The sequence below is a fragment of the Hyperolius riggenbachi genome, chromosome 10, assembly GCF_040937935.1.
Source record: "Hyperolius riggenbachi isolate aHypRig1 chromosome 10, aHypRig1.pri, whole genome shotgun sequence".
In the NCBI taxonomy this organism is placed as follows: Eukaryota; Metazoa; Chordata; class Amphibia; order Anura; family Hyperoliidae; genus Hyperolius; species Hyperolius riggenbachi.
This window is the reverse complement of record NC_090655.1, coordinates 114,658,467-114,675,192: the sequence shown is the minus strand read 5'-3', so window position 1 is coordinate 114,675,192 and position 16,726 is coordinate 114,658,467. Positions and strand designations below refer to the sequence as shown.

The following is a 16,726-nucleotide window of genomic DNA, read 5'->3' as shown; positions in this document are numbered from 1 at the left end:
GATAACTAAAGCAGTGGCTAAGCAGCTGTAGTAGCTTAGCCACTGCATGCTGGGTCATCGAGCATAGCAATGCAAACCCTGTGACAGAGAGCACAGCAGGCAGATAGTGAACTGTATACAGAGCAGACCACAGCATGTTACAGCCTGTCAAAGTAGTGAGCATAGCAATGCAGAGCTTGTGACACAGAGAGCACAGCAGGCAGATAGTGAACTGTATACAGACTGTATACAGAGCAGACCACAGCATGTTACAGCCTGTAAAAGCAGTGAGCATAGCAATGCAGAGCTTGTGACAGAGAGAGCACAGCAGGCAGATAGTGAACTGTATACAGACTGCATACAGAGCAGACCACAGTGTATTACAGTCAGTCAAAGCTGTGAGCATAGCAATGCAAAGCCTGTGACAGAGAGCACCACAGGCACATAGAACACTGTATATAGACTGTATACAGAGCAGACCACAGCATGTTAGAAATTGTCACAGGCTCTGCATTGCTAATCTCACAGCTTTGACTGAGAGAGCACATCAGGCACATAGAGAACTGTATAAAGTACACAGCACAATGTGTATAGAGCCAGTCAAAGCTGTCCGTTTACATAGACAGCTCTTAGCAGTAACCTGAGCTTTGCTGGCATTTTGAGGTCGGAAGGATCATTAACCTCACATCAAACAGCAAGACGGACAGTGATCACAAAGGTCAGGTTAGTGCTAAGAGCTGTCTGTGTATGAACGGACAGCATTGACTGGTTCTAACACGCTGTTCTCTGCTCGATATACACAGTATGTGTGGTCTATCTGCCTGCCCGTCCTGCGTCTGCTCTCAGCTACGGGACGGGAGTGTGGATACAGAGAGACTAATACAGTAGTAAATAATGCCGTGCAGAGAAGGCAGAAGACAGAGTGAGAGCAGAGAAGCTGGATGCAGCCTGGACTTTAGCGAGACCTGGGGAATACCACGGGCTCACTCACCCACCAGCAGTAGCAGGAGGAGGACACGCTGCTGCAGACACGAGGAAGTAGGCGGAGCTTATCTACGGAAGTAGGAAGGTGAACAATCCCAGCCAAGCTAGTGGATTCAGAGCGGGCTGCAGTGCGGGCTCAGGCTGCGTATCAGCAGAGAGGTGAATCCTAAGTTCTGAGCACTCTAAAATCGTACATCCGGACTATAAGACGCACTGACTTTCCCCCCCTAGTTTTGGGGGAGAAAAAGTGTGTCTTATAGTCCAAAAAATACGGTAAGTCATTCTTTGTCTGTTCTCCGCTCACTGCCAAACTGACAGTGAATGACTCCTATTTTATAAATAGGAACCATTCACACTTGTTACTCTGCAAATGGATCCGTTGCGGTAAGCACAGTCCGCGATAATCCTGGGCAGACGGGATATTACCTATGGGGGAAAGCATCTGCCCCGGGCTACAGCAGGGCCACAGCCCACATGTCCCGCAGCTGATCGCCGCCACTCGCTCCCTGTACACAGCCCAGCAGCTGGCAGACTGAGTACAGAGGCCCCGAGCGGCTGCGGGTCACGACTGGCGATCGCTGCATATAGCGCAGACTGGATGCAAATTCGACGAAGCGCAACCACTTTCCGTGCCCGTTTTGCATCGGCTCACATGTAAACCGAGCCTAAATCTTCCCTGTGATGACAATTAATAAGCGGATGATTAGATTTATACAAATATTGATTGGTGACAGTTTCGGCTTTGGCTTATGATATACGTTTTGTATTTGCATCTATGAAAAGTTTGGGGCGGTTTTAAAGTAAGGTGTATGTTTAGATAAACTATTGAACTATAAACTATGAAACTTTATTCCCACACTTTATAGGAGACCTTGGAGGAGAGATTCCCGAATACACCGCAAGCTGCCATGGCATTTATGAAGGTAAAAAAGGAGGCTTCTGACCCCTAGAGGTTCAGGATAGTAGTGCTTAGACAAATTTCAGTGCTGGCAAAGCCAATGTTAATGCTGTCTTTTTAATCACCTCTCTTTTATAGTGATGGGCGAACATTTCCCGAACACTTACTGTTCGGGTTCGGGTGACGTCATTGAGCGCGGCTGCCCCCTCCTGCCACCAGGGGGTGCCGGTCCTCCCGAGAGCCGGCCGGCCCCTCCACAAGCCCCCCCCCCGCGCCATGATACAGCGGGCGCGGGGGGGGCTTGTGGAGGAGCCGGCCGGCTCTCGGGAGGACCGGCACCCCCTGGTGGCGGGAGGAGGCAGCCGCGCTCAATGACATCACCCGAACCCGAACAGTAAGTGTTCGGGAAATGTTCGCCCATCACTACTCTTTTATTATGTTTCCTCTATTACTCCTGTACTTCCTGTGAGGTATGCCCATGTCATAAATGAGCCATTTTTAGCACAGTACATTATGATTTTGCTCCATTTGCTTGGTTATGCTGACCGAGCTCTGCTCTGCCTGGGTGTAAACATATGGGCAGCATGGGGGTAGTAGTTAGCGCTCTCACCTTGCAGCGCTGGGTCCCCAATTCGAATCCCAGCCAGGGCACTATCTGCACAGACTTTGTATGTTCTCCCCGTGTCTTCGTGGGTTTCCTCTGGACATTCTGGTTTCCTCCCACATCCCGGAAACGTACATATAAGTTAATTGGCTTCCCCCTAAATTGGCCCTAGACTACGAAACATAAACTACACAATACATACATAGACATATGACTATGTTAGGATTAGATTGTCGGCCCCTCTGAGGGCAGTTAAGTGACATGACTATGTACTCTGTACAGCACTGTGGAAATGTCGGTATAAATACTAAATCAGTGGGACATGGCTGCATATTTTATATATTCTGGAATACCTGGGACTTGTGTAGATTCTGCTGGATCAGGTTTCTGATATTACAGTATAATCCTAACATAAGCAATACTATAAAACTAATCAATTCTATGAGTGGTGAACAGATGCTACACAGGAAAATGCCTTGCTTTTTTCTTCAAACACGAGGTAATTATCCAGTAATGTTACACAATGACCTCTCATCACATGCCTTCCTTCTGCAGGGCTGTGTGCACATGGACCCTGATGACAGACTGAGCTGTGAGCAGCTCCTGGAGGATGCATACTTAAACCCTGCCCACGAGGAGCCAGAGAGGAGGAAGGGGCGGGAACGGAGGAGGCAACAGGTAAGCAATGGTGGCAACACTTTCTTCTGCTAAACTAGAAACACTATCCTAACTCTAGATCCAGCCAACGAACACAGTGAATCCAGCATAGGAGACTTGGCGCAGCCGGCGTCATCATAGGCCGTAATAGGAATTACCGCTATTGCAGCGCACAGGGAGTAACGTCGGCGCCGTCAGAAGACGGAGCTAAAGTTATTTTAAAACACAATAATTCAGCTTCCAGCAATTGCTGGAAGCCAAATTATTTGATTCCTCACCATCTATGGCGGATTGATTCACCTTTTTAGAATGTGTTTTGGTACTGACGTTTTTCTCTAACTGTATTCTGACATAAAGTAAGAGGCACACTGCTACATTGTATACTAACTAAACTGTTTGTAATAATGATGCGATATGCTATTTTTTAAATAAAGGCTGATTTACACAAAAAAAAAAAAAAAAAAAAGATTAGTTACAATAATTGACTTAACTTAGGTTATACTTTTATCTCACACATCACTTGAATTCAGTGTACAGTTTCCAGGCCAGCTCTAATAGTACTACCGTATAGGTGTTTTTCAGAGTCCCAGATGTCTTCACGAAGAATATCGTTCTGCAGATTCTACAAGCTGTCAACTTCTGCCATAAAAACAGCGTAAGTTAGCTAGACGTCCCGCTGCAACCATAGAACTCTGCTATATCCCTATTCTTAAGGTCCATACACACACTATACAAACGTCGCCGCAAACAACTTTACCCTTGACAAAAATAAACAATGATTCTGTCACACAACGTTGTCCTCAAATCGATATTCCAAACGGCTAAGTAATTAAAATACTGCAAGGGGGATCAGGATTACGCACAGCATGCGTACATTTTGTAGAACAAGGTTGTTGATCCACCAGTTAATTCTGGCAAAATCCCTGGTATTGGTAGCTCGTCATTGTTTGGCTACATTTTTCGCAAGGATTGCCGCCTCCTACTGCGAAATCTGTAGATTGTCGGACATTTCCATTGAATTTTTTTTATAGCATGTGTACATAGCTATATATAAGCCCTTCCATTAATAAGGTTAACATTCGGTGCGCAATGATGCGCATTACAGGAAACTGCACATGAAATTTACAGAGTGAGAACCTTGCCTCTGCCCCATCCCCCTTCTTCCCCCATTGCTCATGATGTTACTAGGTGGTAAATACTGTCTTTTCCTGGCAGTGCATCCACCGGGACGTCAAACCCGAGAATATCCTCCTCACCAAGCAAGGAGTCATCAAACTCTGTGACTTTGGCTTTACTCAGATCTCAAGTGTTTTATCTCCCTCTCCTTTTCTCTAGCTACACCTACGATCTTGGTCACCTCATCAGTTGCTTTGGTTTCCAGTAACACCTATATGCTGGCGACACCAAAATCTATCTTTCACCTCCTGACTTGGCAACTCTAACAGCTCGTGTTCCTGACTGTCTCAATGCTATCTCCTCCTTCATGTCCTCCCATTTTTTTAAACTCAACATGGACAAGACCGAAATAATTATCTTTATTAATAATAATTATCTTTCCACCACACAATTTAATGCCCCCACTCAACATAATAATTTCTGTTAATGGCACTTTAATACCCCCATCCCCCAGGTGCATTGCGCAAGTGTGGTACTGGACTCGACTCTTCTTCAAACCACATATTGACAAACTACTAGACCATCGGTGATGTCATATGGAGGGTAACACTTGCGTACCACCCCCTCAACAAATAATGACCTTGTACTTTTTTGCCATGTAGTGTATCAACATCCAACCTCAAACATTCTTAAAGAGGAACTCCAGTGAAAATAATTTAATATAAAAAGGTGCTTATGCTTATTATGTATACATGATTTAGTCAGAGTTTGCTCATTGTAAAATCTTTCCTCTCCCAGATTCACATTCTGACATGTATTACATGGTGACATTGTTACTGTGGGCAGATTATGTAGCTGTTCTGGCTTTAACAGACAGCTATAAACAGCCATTTCCTGTGTGTGTCATTGTTACATTGTGGCAGTTTGCCCAGAGTACCGTACGGTACCAGAGCCTCTTGTGGGAGGGGTTTCAGCACAAAATCAGTCATACAGCGCCCCCTGATGGTCTGTTTGTGAAAATCATTATATTTTTCATGTAAAAGTGGGTATCAGCTACTGATTGGGATAAAGTTCAATTCTTGGTCGGAGTTTCTCTTTAAAAGTAACATATTAAATGGCAAAATTAAGACTTTAAGGCCTAGTGTATTTTATCAAGCATTTTGCGTTTTTCCTATACTTAACATTGGAGGCAGAAACGCCTCCGAAATCCAAAAAATGTTGCTGCCCGGGAGTATGCGTTTCTTCAAAACGCCTATCGGTCTGGTGTGCACCAGCTCATTGAAATACATTACCCAAGCGTTTCCACATCCGCAAGCGGTTCTAAAAACGCTACCAAAACCGATCGGTGTGCACTAAGCCTGAAACAGAAGGTTAAAGTTACATTTTGACAGATATATTTACCCCCTTACTTCAAACAAATATAATGACTTCCCAGCTAAAATGTTCAGAAAATACTCTTTTTTATATGTTTTACCTGCAGCTCGTCTTGAGAATGATTACACAGACTACGTGGCCACCCGGTGGTACCGCGCTCCCGAGCTGCTGGTTGGGGACACGCAGTACGGGACGGTCGACGTTTGGGCCATCGGATGTGTATTCGCTGAGCTGCTGACTGGATAACCTCTGTGGCCAGGGAAATCGGATGTAGATCAGCTCCACCTTATCGTCAGAACGCTCGGTGAGCCCCTGGTGCATTGTGGGAAGTCATGGGGTTCCCACTCTTTATTCCCCCACCCGGAGACCAATAGTGTCAGGGATTCACTCTGTCACCTACCAGGTGGGGGAGTACATTGATTTCTTTTTACAACCCTTGGTACAAAAAACCCCTTCATAAAAAAAACCCTTCATATTTAAAGGACACTCTTGACACTTTGACTAATCTGAATGACCTCCAAAAGATTGTGAAAAATTGGGATGACTGTTATTTATGCACGGCAGATGTGAAGTCACTATACACGTGTATACCCATTGAAAAAACAGCAGGAGTGATTAAATCGGCTTTACAGGACACAGACTACTTGGCAAGCAGCCAGGTGGATTTTATTTGTGAACTTTTCCATTTCTCCACAGTGTGCAATTACTTCTGGTTTGATGGGAGTTTTTATTTACAGAGAAAGGGTGTGGCGATGGGGGCAAAACAATCTCCGAGTGTAGCTAACCTTTATATGGCAGCATGGGAAAGCACATTTTTACCCACCCATTTGAAAAAAATCCCTACTTTTCTGGAAACGTTTTATCTACGATTGTATTTTTGTATGGCAGGGGGATGAACCTTCCCTTGTGTCATTTATCACATACATTAACACTAATGACTGGAACCTAGAGTTCTCTGTGGACTATAACAAAAAAGAAGTAAATTTCCTTGACCTCAATATATTTGTGGAAAATGGAAACTTGAACACCAAATGTTTCTTTAAAGAGAGTGATAGGAATTCTTATATAGAAGCCATTAGCTGTCACTACGCTCCCTGGTTGCAGAATGTCCCACGAGGACAATTCTGCCGAATTCGTAGGAACTGCACGAAGGATTCCGACTATTGGTCACAATCCCAAATCTTACAGGATCGTTTCGTAGAAAAGGGTTATGATGAAACACTTATATATGAAGAGAGATTGAGTCCTTAACCTCCCCGGCGTTCTATTGAGATCGCCAGGGAGGCTGCGGGAGGGTTTTTTTTCAATTAAAAAAAAACTATTTCATGCAGCCAACTGAAAGTTGGCTGCATGAAAGCCCACTAGAGGGCGCTCCGGAGGCGTTCTTCCGATCGCCTCCGGCGCCAAGAACAAACAAGGAAGGCCGCAATGAGCAGCCTTCCTTGTTTGGCTTTCCTCGTCGCCATGGCGACGAGCGGAGTGACGTCATGGACGTCAGCCGACGTCCTGACGTCAGCCGCCTCCGATCCAGCCCTTAGCGCTGGCCGGAACTGATTGGTCCGGCTGCGCAGGGCTCGGGCGGCTGGGGGGACCCTCTTTCGCCGCTGCTCGCGGGGGATCGCCGCAGAGCGGCGGCGATCAGGCAGCACACGCGGCTGGCAAAGTGTCGGCTGCGTGTGCTGCTTTTTATTTGAAGCAAATCGGCCCAGCAGGGCCTGAGCGGCAGCCTCCGGCGGTGATGGACGAGCTGAGCTCGTCCATACCGCTCAGGAGGTTAAAGAAGGAAGAGAAGTGAGACTCATTAAGAAAACCATTACCACTAAAAATTATCCCTGTCCTGGTGGATCGGAGTTTGCTTTTGTTACTACTTATTCCCGTGATCACAAGAGATTCAAGAGGTTGTTGTCAGAAAATTGGGACATTTTGAAAGAAGACCCTGTATTAGGGCCTACACTCCCAGACAAACCGAAAGTTGTTTTTAGGAGACCTAAGAATTTGGGGAATAGATTGGTAAAAAACTGTATCCGTGAAGTAAGACCACGTATGTTCCCGATTTTAAAAGGATTCTACCCATGTAAGAAGCCAAAGTTGTGTAGGATCTGTGAATTTGGGGGACAGAAGGTGACCACTTTTACTTCCACAGCCAATGGGAGAAGCTTTAGAATAGATCAATTCATCACGTGCAATACAATCAATGTAATATATGTATTGGAGTGCCCGTGTGGCATGCAATACGTTGGAAGGACTGGCAGACGTGTGAAGAAAAGGTGCTCGGAACATGTGTATAACATCATGCACCCTGAAAAGAAAAAGCATAGTGTACCTGAACATTTTTTGAAACACCACAACCATGATCCTACTGGGATTAGATGTTACGGTATTGATACCATCACGCCACATTGGCGTGGTGGCAATGTGATAAAAACCTTGTCGCAATTGGAAACCCGCTGGATTTTTCAGCTACAGACTTTAGCACCGAATGGATTAAATGCCAACATTGACCTAAATTGTTTTTATTAGGGATGAATGAATTTTATTGTTTTAACATTTTAGATATTTTTGATCAATTGTTTTATCATCATTTATTGTAAACTATTGCTTATTACCATTCTGTTTAGTGTATTCAATGTATTTTGGAAGAATTTGGATGTCCTTCTTCTCCTTTTCCCTGCTTATAAGGCAAGGGTTAATTGTTTTTGAGAGGAGGAGTTTTATGTATTTAATCTGCCCACTGTGACTGTAGCCCCACCCCCTGACGAAGGCATTGTGCCGAAACTCGAGTCGGGAAGTGAGGCTGCAGATTGATATGTGCAATAAACAAGCTTTTATCCAGTAAGTGGAAACCCCCCCTGCGTGGCTCCTTTAAGCGCACAGTGTACACTATTGTTGCTCGTTTTGTCCCCCAGCCAGGAAGCGTCGCTGCTGCCTTCACTGACATTGGGATGGAGCCACTGTTGGAGCGCAAGGAAGCCAGGAACAGGAAGTTCGGGTATCAGCTGACCAGGGGACGTCATGGTCAGACTGAATCCACGCTGAGCTGAGCGGAGGTACGCTCCTGGATATCGGGATTACAGCAAGATTTTGCACAGAGAGAGGTATTAACTACCCGTACGGCCGGAAGAGGTACTGTATTGCTCTTTTTCCATACTATATCAGCTGGTTTGACCTGGTGTGGAGCGGCAGCACAATTGCAGGAAACAAACCCATACTGCTGATATTGGTGCGCTGAGGTATCATTGTTCACTCTTTATTCCCCCTTATGCCTCCGCTTTGCTTTAAGTGATTATAACGTTTGGAATCTGTTTCCCAGGCCGGCTGATCCCCCGACACCAGTACATCTTCCACAGTAACAAGTTCTTCAATGGTGCCAGCATCCCGGAACCCGACCCAGACGATGTGGCAGGTAGCTTGTGCACACGGCTGCAGGGCCGATTCTAGACTTTTTGATACCTAAGGCAAAATTTTGAGGTTGTGCCCACCCCCCCCAGATTTGGAGTGATTGCACAGCACCCAACAATTTGTACCATGCGTTATTGCCGCTGTGGGACCAAAAAAAAACACCATCAGTATAGGTAGGTAGCCAAGTGTAGGTGCCCCCCTGTATAGGAAGCCAAGTGTAGGTGCCCCCCTGTATAGGAAGCCAAGTGTAGGTGCCCCATGTATAGGAAGCCAGGCATAGGTGTCCAGGTAAGAAAAGTGAATAAGAAAAGTGAATAAGTGAGTAAGAAAAGTGAATAAAAGGAATAAACAGCTATCCCTGACTGCTGTGTTCCTACTTGAACAGAGAACTAAGTCATTCTTTGTCTGTTCTCCGCTCACTGCCAAACTGACAGTGAATGGCTCCTATTTTATAAATAGGAACCATTCACACTTGTTACTCTGCAAATGGATCCGTTGCGGTAAGCACAGTCCGCGATAATCCTGGGCAGACGGGATATTACCTATGGGGGAAAGCATCTGCCCCGGGCTACAGCAGGGCCACAGCCCACATGTCCCGCAGCTGATCGCCGCCACTCGCTCCCTGTACACAGCCCAGCAGCTGGCAGACTGAGTACAGAGGCCCCGAGCGTCTGCGGGTCACGACTGGCGATCGCTGCATATAGCGCAGACTGGATGCAAATTCGACGAAGCGCGACCACTTTCCGTGCCCGTTTTGCATCGGCTCACATGTAAACCGAGCCTAAATCTTCCCTGTGATGACAATTAATAAGCGGATGATTCGATTTATACAAATATTGATTGGTGACAGTTTCGGCTTTGGCTTATGATATACGTTTTGTATTTGCATCTATGAAAAGTTTGGGGCGGTTTTAAAGTAAGGTGTATGTTTAGATAAACTATTGAACTATAAACTATGAAACTTTATTCCCACACTTTACAGGAGACCTTGGAGGAGAGATTCCCGAATAAACCGCAGGCCGCCATGGCTTTTATGAAGGTAAAAAAAGGAGGCTTCTGACCCCTAGAGGTTCAGGATAGTAGTGCTTAGACACATTTCAGTGCTGGCAAAGCCAAGTTAATGCAGTCTTTTCAATCACCTCTCTTTTATTCTGTTTCCTCTATTACTCTTGTACTTCCTGTGAGGTACGCCATGTCATAAATGAGCCATTTTTAGCACAGTACGTTATGATTTTGCTCCATTTGCTTGGTTATGCTGACTGAGCTCTGCTCTGCCTAGGTGTAAACATATGGTCAGCATGGGGGTAGTGGTTAGCGTTCTCACCTCGCACTGCTGGGTCCCCGGTTCGAATCCCAGCCAGGGCACTATCTGCAGGGAGTTTGTATGTTCTCCCCGTGTCTTTGTGGGTTTCCTCTGGGCATTCTGGTTTCATCCCACATCCCAAAAACATACATATAAGTTAATTGGCTTCCTGCTAAATTGGCCCTAGACTATGAAACAAACTACACAATACATACATAGACATATGACTATGGTAGGATTAGATTGTGGGCCCCTCTGAGGGACAGTCAAGTGACATGACTATGTACTCTGTACAGCACTGTGGAAATGTCGGTATAAATACGAAATTAGTGGGACATGGCTGCATATTTTATATATTCTGGAATACCTGGAACTTGTGTAGATTCTGCTGGATCACGTTTATGATATTACAGTATAATCCTAACATAAGCAATAATGTAAAACTAATCAATTCTATGAGTGGTGAACAGATGTTACACAGGAAATGCCTTGCTTTTTTCTTAAAACCCGAGGTAATTATCCAGTAATGTTACACAATGACCTCACATTACATGCCTTGCTTCTGCAGGGCTGTCTGCGCATGGACCCTGATGACAGACTGAGCTGTGAGCAGCTCCTGGAGGGTGCATACTTAAACCCTGCCCACGAGGAGCCAGAGAGGAGTAAGGGGCAGGAACGGAGAAGGCAACAGGTAAGGAATGGTGGCAACACTTTCTTCTGCTAAACTAGAAACACTATCCTAACTCTAGAATAGCGAAACCTTTGTATGACTTGTTGTCAGCACCTTCAGAACCTGCTGAAGCCGCACCTTCTAAGACATCCAGAAAGCAACCAAAATCTATACAAAAATGGAAAGGTCAACTCCCTTCTCAATGTTCAATAGAATGGACTGTTCACCATCAAGCAACTTTAAGCCAGCTAATTGAAACCTTGACACGTCCACCAGTTATGGGTTATCCAGACTTCTCTAGACCCTTTGTACTTCATTGTGATGCTTCTCAAGAAGGCCTAGGTGCGGTGTTATATCAGGAGAATGATGGAAAGCTCAAAGTTATTGCTTATGGATCTAGAACTCTTACACCAGCTGAAAAGAACTACCACATGCACTCAGGAAAACTGGAGTTTCTAGCAATGAAGTGGGCTATTTGTGACAGATTTTGAGATTATTTGTACTATTGTCCATCATTTGAGGTGTATACTGATAACAACCCACTTACTTATGTACTCACAACAGCAAGATTAAATGCAACAGGTCACAGATGGGTTGCTGAATTAGCCAACTTTAACTTTACTATCAAATACCGCCCAGGAAAAAGAAATATGGATGCAGATGTACTTTCAAGGTTGCCTTTGAGTCCAGAACAACATATGCAACAGTGTACTCAGGAAGTAGATCCCAAAGTCATCAGTACTATCATTCAATCAATGCAAGTTCAGCAGGAAGACAAAATGCCTTGGTTATGCCCTCTAACAATAGCTGATACAACTTCTGATACAGATACAGTACAAAGAGATATCCGGATTTCAAAAGAAACAATCAGAAAAGCACGGAAGGAAGATCTGGTGATTGGGAAAATTTGGCAGTACAAGAGTCAGAACCATTGCCCAGCAAAACAAGAAAGACAAGGTGAGTCTCTTGACCTGTCTATACTCATGAGACAATGGCCTAAGTTGTACCTAGACACTGATGGAATTTTGAAAAGAAGAACATCTTCAGGATCCCAATTAGTGTTGCCTAAAAAGTATCATCACTTAGTATTCAAAGAGCTACATGATTAAATGGGACATCTTGGAGTTGAAAGAACTGTAAATCTCATCAGAGAAAGATTCTTTTGGCCACATATGCAAAGTGATACTGAACATTACATTACTCGTCAGTGTAAATGTCTAAAGGAAAAACGTCCAAACAAGCCAACCCGAGCTCCTTTGAATAACATTGAAACAACATATACTTTTGAGATGGTTTCTATTGATTTCCTTCATCTGGAAACATGCAAAGGTGGATATGAGTACATCCTAGTTGTAATAGATCATTTCACCAGATTTGCTCAAGCATATGCCACAAAGAACAAATCAGCAAAGACTGTTGCAGATAAAATATTCAATGACTATGTTCTGAAATTTGGATTTCCTACAAAAATTCACCATGACATGGGCAGAGAATTTGAGAATCAACTATTTGCAGCCTTAAGCAAGTATGGTCACATCCAAAATTCCCATACAACTCCATACCATCCTCAAGGCAATGGACAAGTTGAAAGATTCAATCGCACCCTGCTTTCCATGCTCCGTACTCTATCACCAGAGTCAAAGAAAGACTGGAAAAACTCTCTAGCTAAAGTTGTTCATGCCTATAATTGTACTAGAAGTGAAGCTACAGGACATTGGCCTCGATTCATCAACACTTAGCAAATTTGTTAACAACAGTTTGGTAAAATACCGAATTTGTTAACTTAATTTCAGGATTCATCAAAGTTATCTACAGCTGTTAGGGAACATTCGTTAACGATTCGGTAACGATTCGCTAAAACGGAAGAAAGTGTAATTCATGAAAAAGAAAGTGGGCGTGGTTTAGCGTTACATTTAGGATTAGTTATCTCCTTCACTGCTCTGTCGTTATTCCTGTCAGATCATTGCTGACAGAGAAGATGGAGCTATTTGAAGTGGTTATGTATCAGCTGAGAGTGATTCAAAGGCGCAGAAGGGCAAGAATAAGGTCTGCAACCATATAAATTTGTAAGAGAATAGATTTATTTGCTATAACACGACATCTGCATTTCTCTTGAATCATCTTGTAAGAGAACACAGGCAGTGCCAGGGTTAACTAATTTTGCTAGCTGCACTATAATTTTTTAGAAAAGGCTCCTATCAAATTGTGGGATTGTCCCAACCACTTCCAGAATCCTGGTCCAGGTGTTAAGCCCTATTCAGAATGTTGCTACGTAGTGCTCAAAGAACTGCCTTTTACCCACAATTCCATGGGAATCTTATGGCCTTGTGTTAAATTACCGCTGTAAAATGGAAATATCGACACGTTACCGAATGGTTACCGAATTGTTATCGAATTCACACCGAATGCCGAAAAACCTTGATGAATACAACTAGAAATCGCTAAACTTCGAATTCGGTAATTTAACAAACTGGAAAAAGTTATCTCTAAGACAATGATGAATCGAGGCCATTCTCCATTTTACCTACTTTATGGACGATTGCCCAGACTACCAATTGACAACATGTTTGATACTCCTGTAACTGAAAAATACAAGACTCACCCAGAATATGTGAAAGCTTGGACAAAGAGAATGAATGAAGCCTATGAAATTGCTTCAAAGACTGCCAAGACAGCAGCAGAAAGAGGTAAAGAACATTATGACAAGAAAATTCATGGATCTAATCTTTTACCAGGTAGCAGAGTACTTGTAAGGAATCTTACTGAAAAAGGAGGTCCAGGAAAATTAAGGTCTTACTGGGAAGATTCTGTATATGTAGTTCTTAAAACACAGACTGAAGATAGTCCAGTTTATGAAGTCAAGCCAGAGACTGGCAAAGGTTGATTAAGAATTCTACACAGAAATCTGCTACTGCCATATGACTTAGTTTCTACCAGCAGACCTAAGTAAAGTCATGCCAAGAAAAGTTGTCACAGCAAAACCAGACAAGAACCAAAGGAACACAGATCAGTCTGAGCAAAACCAGGCGCGGAGCTAGGGGGGGTCGGGGTAGGTCAAGTGCCCCCGGGCGCCGGGTCCCTAAGGGCGCCCAGCTGAGCTGCTTTTTTTTCTTGTTTTTTTTATTTTTTTTCTGGAGAGGGGAGCAGTGCAGAGAAAAGGGAGAGCTATGCAGACGGTGGAGAAGGGGGCCATCTCCCCCCTTCCCTCACCTTAAGGTGCTCTCCCTCCCTCGCTCTCCCCTCCATTAATGTCCGGGTGTCTGGCGCAGCGGGCGGGACATACCTCCGTCTCGCTTTAGCACCGGAAGTTTGGGTGCCGCAGCCACTGCTCTGGTCTGGACCAGACCAGAGTAGCGGCGAATCCATCCGGCGCTGCGACGAGACGGAGGTAAGTTCCGCCCACCGCTGCCAGCCACCACCCGGACATTAATGGAGGGGACAGCGAGGGAGGGAGAGCAGCTCTCCCTCTTCTCTGCGCTGCTTCCCTCCTGCTGGGGTGCCAGGGAGGGGGACACCTGGCTACCTACTTTGGGCACATATACCCCTGCCTACATATACTGGGCATATATACCCCTGCCTACATATACTGGGCATATATATACCCCTGGCTACATATACACCCCTGCCTACTTATACTGGGCATATATACCCCTGGCTACATATACTGGGCATATATACCCCTGCCTACATATACTGGGCATATATACCCCTGGCTACATATACTGGGCATATATACCTCTGGCTACATATACTGGGCATACAGTGGAGGAAATAATTATTTGACCCCTCACTGATTTTGTAAGTTTGTCCAATGACAAAGAAATGAAGTCTCAGAACAGTATCATTTCAATGGTAGGTTTATTTTAACAGTGGCAGATAGCACATCAAAAGGAAAATCGAAAAAATAACCTTAAATAAAAGATAGCAACTGATTTGCATTTCATTGAGTGAAATAAGTTTTTGAACCCTCTAACAATAAAAGACTTAATACTTAGTGGAAAAACCCTTGTTTGCAAGCACAGAGGTCAAACGTTTCTTGTAATTGATGACCAAGTTTGCACACATTTTAGGAGAAATGTTGGTCCACTCCTCTTTGCAGATCATCTCTAAATCCCTAAGGTTTCGAGGCTGTCTCTGTGCAACTCTGAGCTTGAGCTCCCTCCATAGGTTTTCTATTGGATTAAGGTCCGGAGACTGACTAGGCCACTCCATGACCTTAATGTGCTTCTTCTTGAGCCACTCCTTTGTTGCCTTTGCTGTATGTTTTGGGTCATTGTCGTACTGGAACACCCATCCACGACCCATTTTCAGTTTCCTGGCAGAGGGAAGGAGGTTGTCGTTCAGGATTTCACGATACATGGCTCCGTCCATTTTCCCGTTAATGCGATTAAGTTGTCCTGTGCCCTTAGCAGAAAAACACCCCCAAAGCAAAATGTTTCCACCCCCATGCTTGACGGTGGGAACGGTGTTTTGGGGGTCATAGGCAGCATTTTTCTTCCTCCAAACACAGCGAGTTGAGTTAATGCCAAAGAGCTCTATTTTGGTCTCATCAGACCACAGCACCTTCTCCCAGTCACTCACAGAATCATTCAGGTGTTCATTGGCAAACTTCAGACGGGCCTGCACATGTGCCTTCTTATGTGCCTTCTTGAGCAGGGGGACCTTGCGAGCCCTGCAGGATTTTAATCCATTGCGGTGTAATGTGTTTCCAATGGTTTTCTTGGTGACTGTGGTCCCTGCTAATTTGAGGTCATTCACTAACACCTCCCGTGTAGTTCTAGGATGCTTTTTCACCTTTCTCAGAACCATTGACACCCTACAAGGTGAGATCTTGCGTGGAGCCCCAGAGCGAGGTCGATTGATGGTCATTTTGTGCTCCTTCCATTTTCGAACAATCGCACCAACAGTTGTCACCTTCTCTCCCAGCTTCTTGCTAATGGTTTTGTAGCCCATTCCAGCCTTGTGCAGGTCAACAATTTTGTCTCTGACATCCTTGGACAGCTCTTTGGTCTTTCCCATGTTGGAGAGTTTGGAGTCTGCTTAATTGATTGATTCTGTGGACAGGTGTCTTTTATACAGGTGACTAGTTAAGACAGGTGTCCTTAATGAGGGTGACTAATTGAGTAGAAGTGTCTAACCACTCTGTGGGAGCCAGAACTCTTAATGGTTGGTAGGGGTTCATAAACTTATTTCACTCAATGAAATGCAAGTCAGTTGCTATCTTTTATTTAAGGTTATTTTTTCGATTTTCCTTTTGATGTGCTATCTGCCACTGTTAAAATAAACCTACCATTGAAATGATACTGTTCTGAGACTTTTCATTTCTTTGTCATTGGACAAACTTACAAAATCCGTGAGGGGTCAAATAATTATTTCCTCCACTGTATATACCCCTGGCTACATATACTGGGCATATATACCCCTGGCTACATATACTGGGCATATATACCCCTGGCTACATATACTGGGCATATATACCCCTGCCTACATATACTGGGCATATATACCCCTGCCTACATATACTAGGCATATATACCCCTGGTTACATATACTGGGCATATCTACCCCTGGCTACATATACTGGGCATATATACCCCTGCCTACATATACTGGGCATATATACCCCTGGCTACATATACTGGGCATATATACCCCTGCCTACATATACTGGGCATATATACCCCTGCCTACATATACTGGGCATATATACCCCTGCCTACATATACTGGGCATATATACCCC

The 16,726-nt window shown here is 44.5% G+C and overlaps 1 pseudogene; it reads left to right on the top strand.

Annotated features, from left to right (window-relative positions):
* LOC137536720 (uncharacterized) overlaps window positions 1-11,197 on the top strand; it is a 101,682-nt pseudogene extending 90,485 nt beyond the window's left edge.
* The last annotated feature ends 5,529 nt before the right edge of the window (window positions 11,198-16,726 follow it).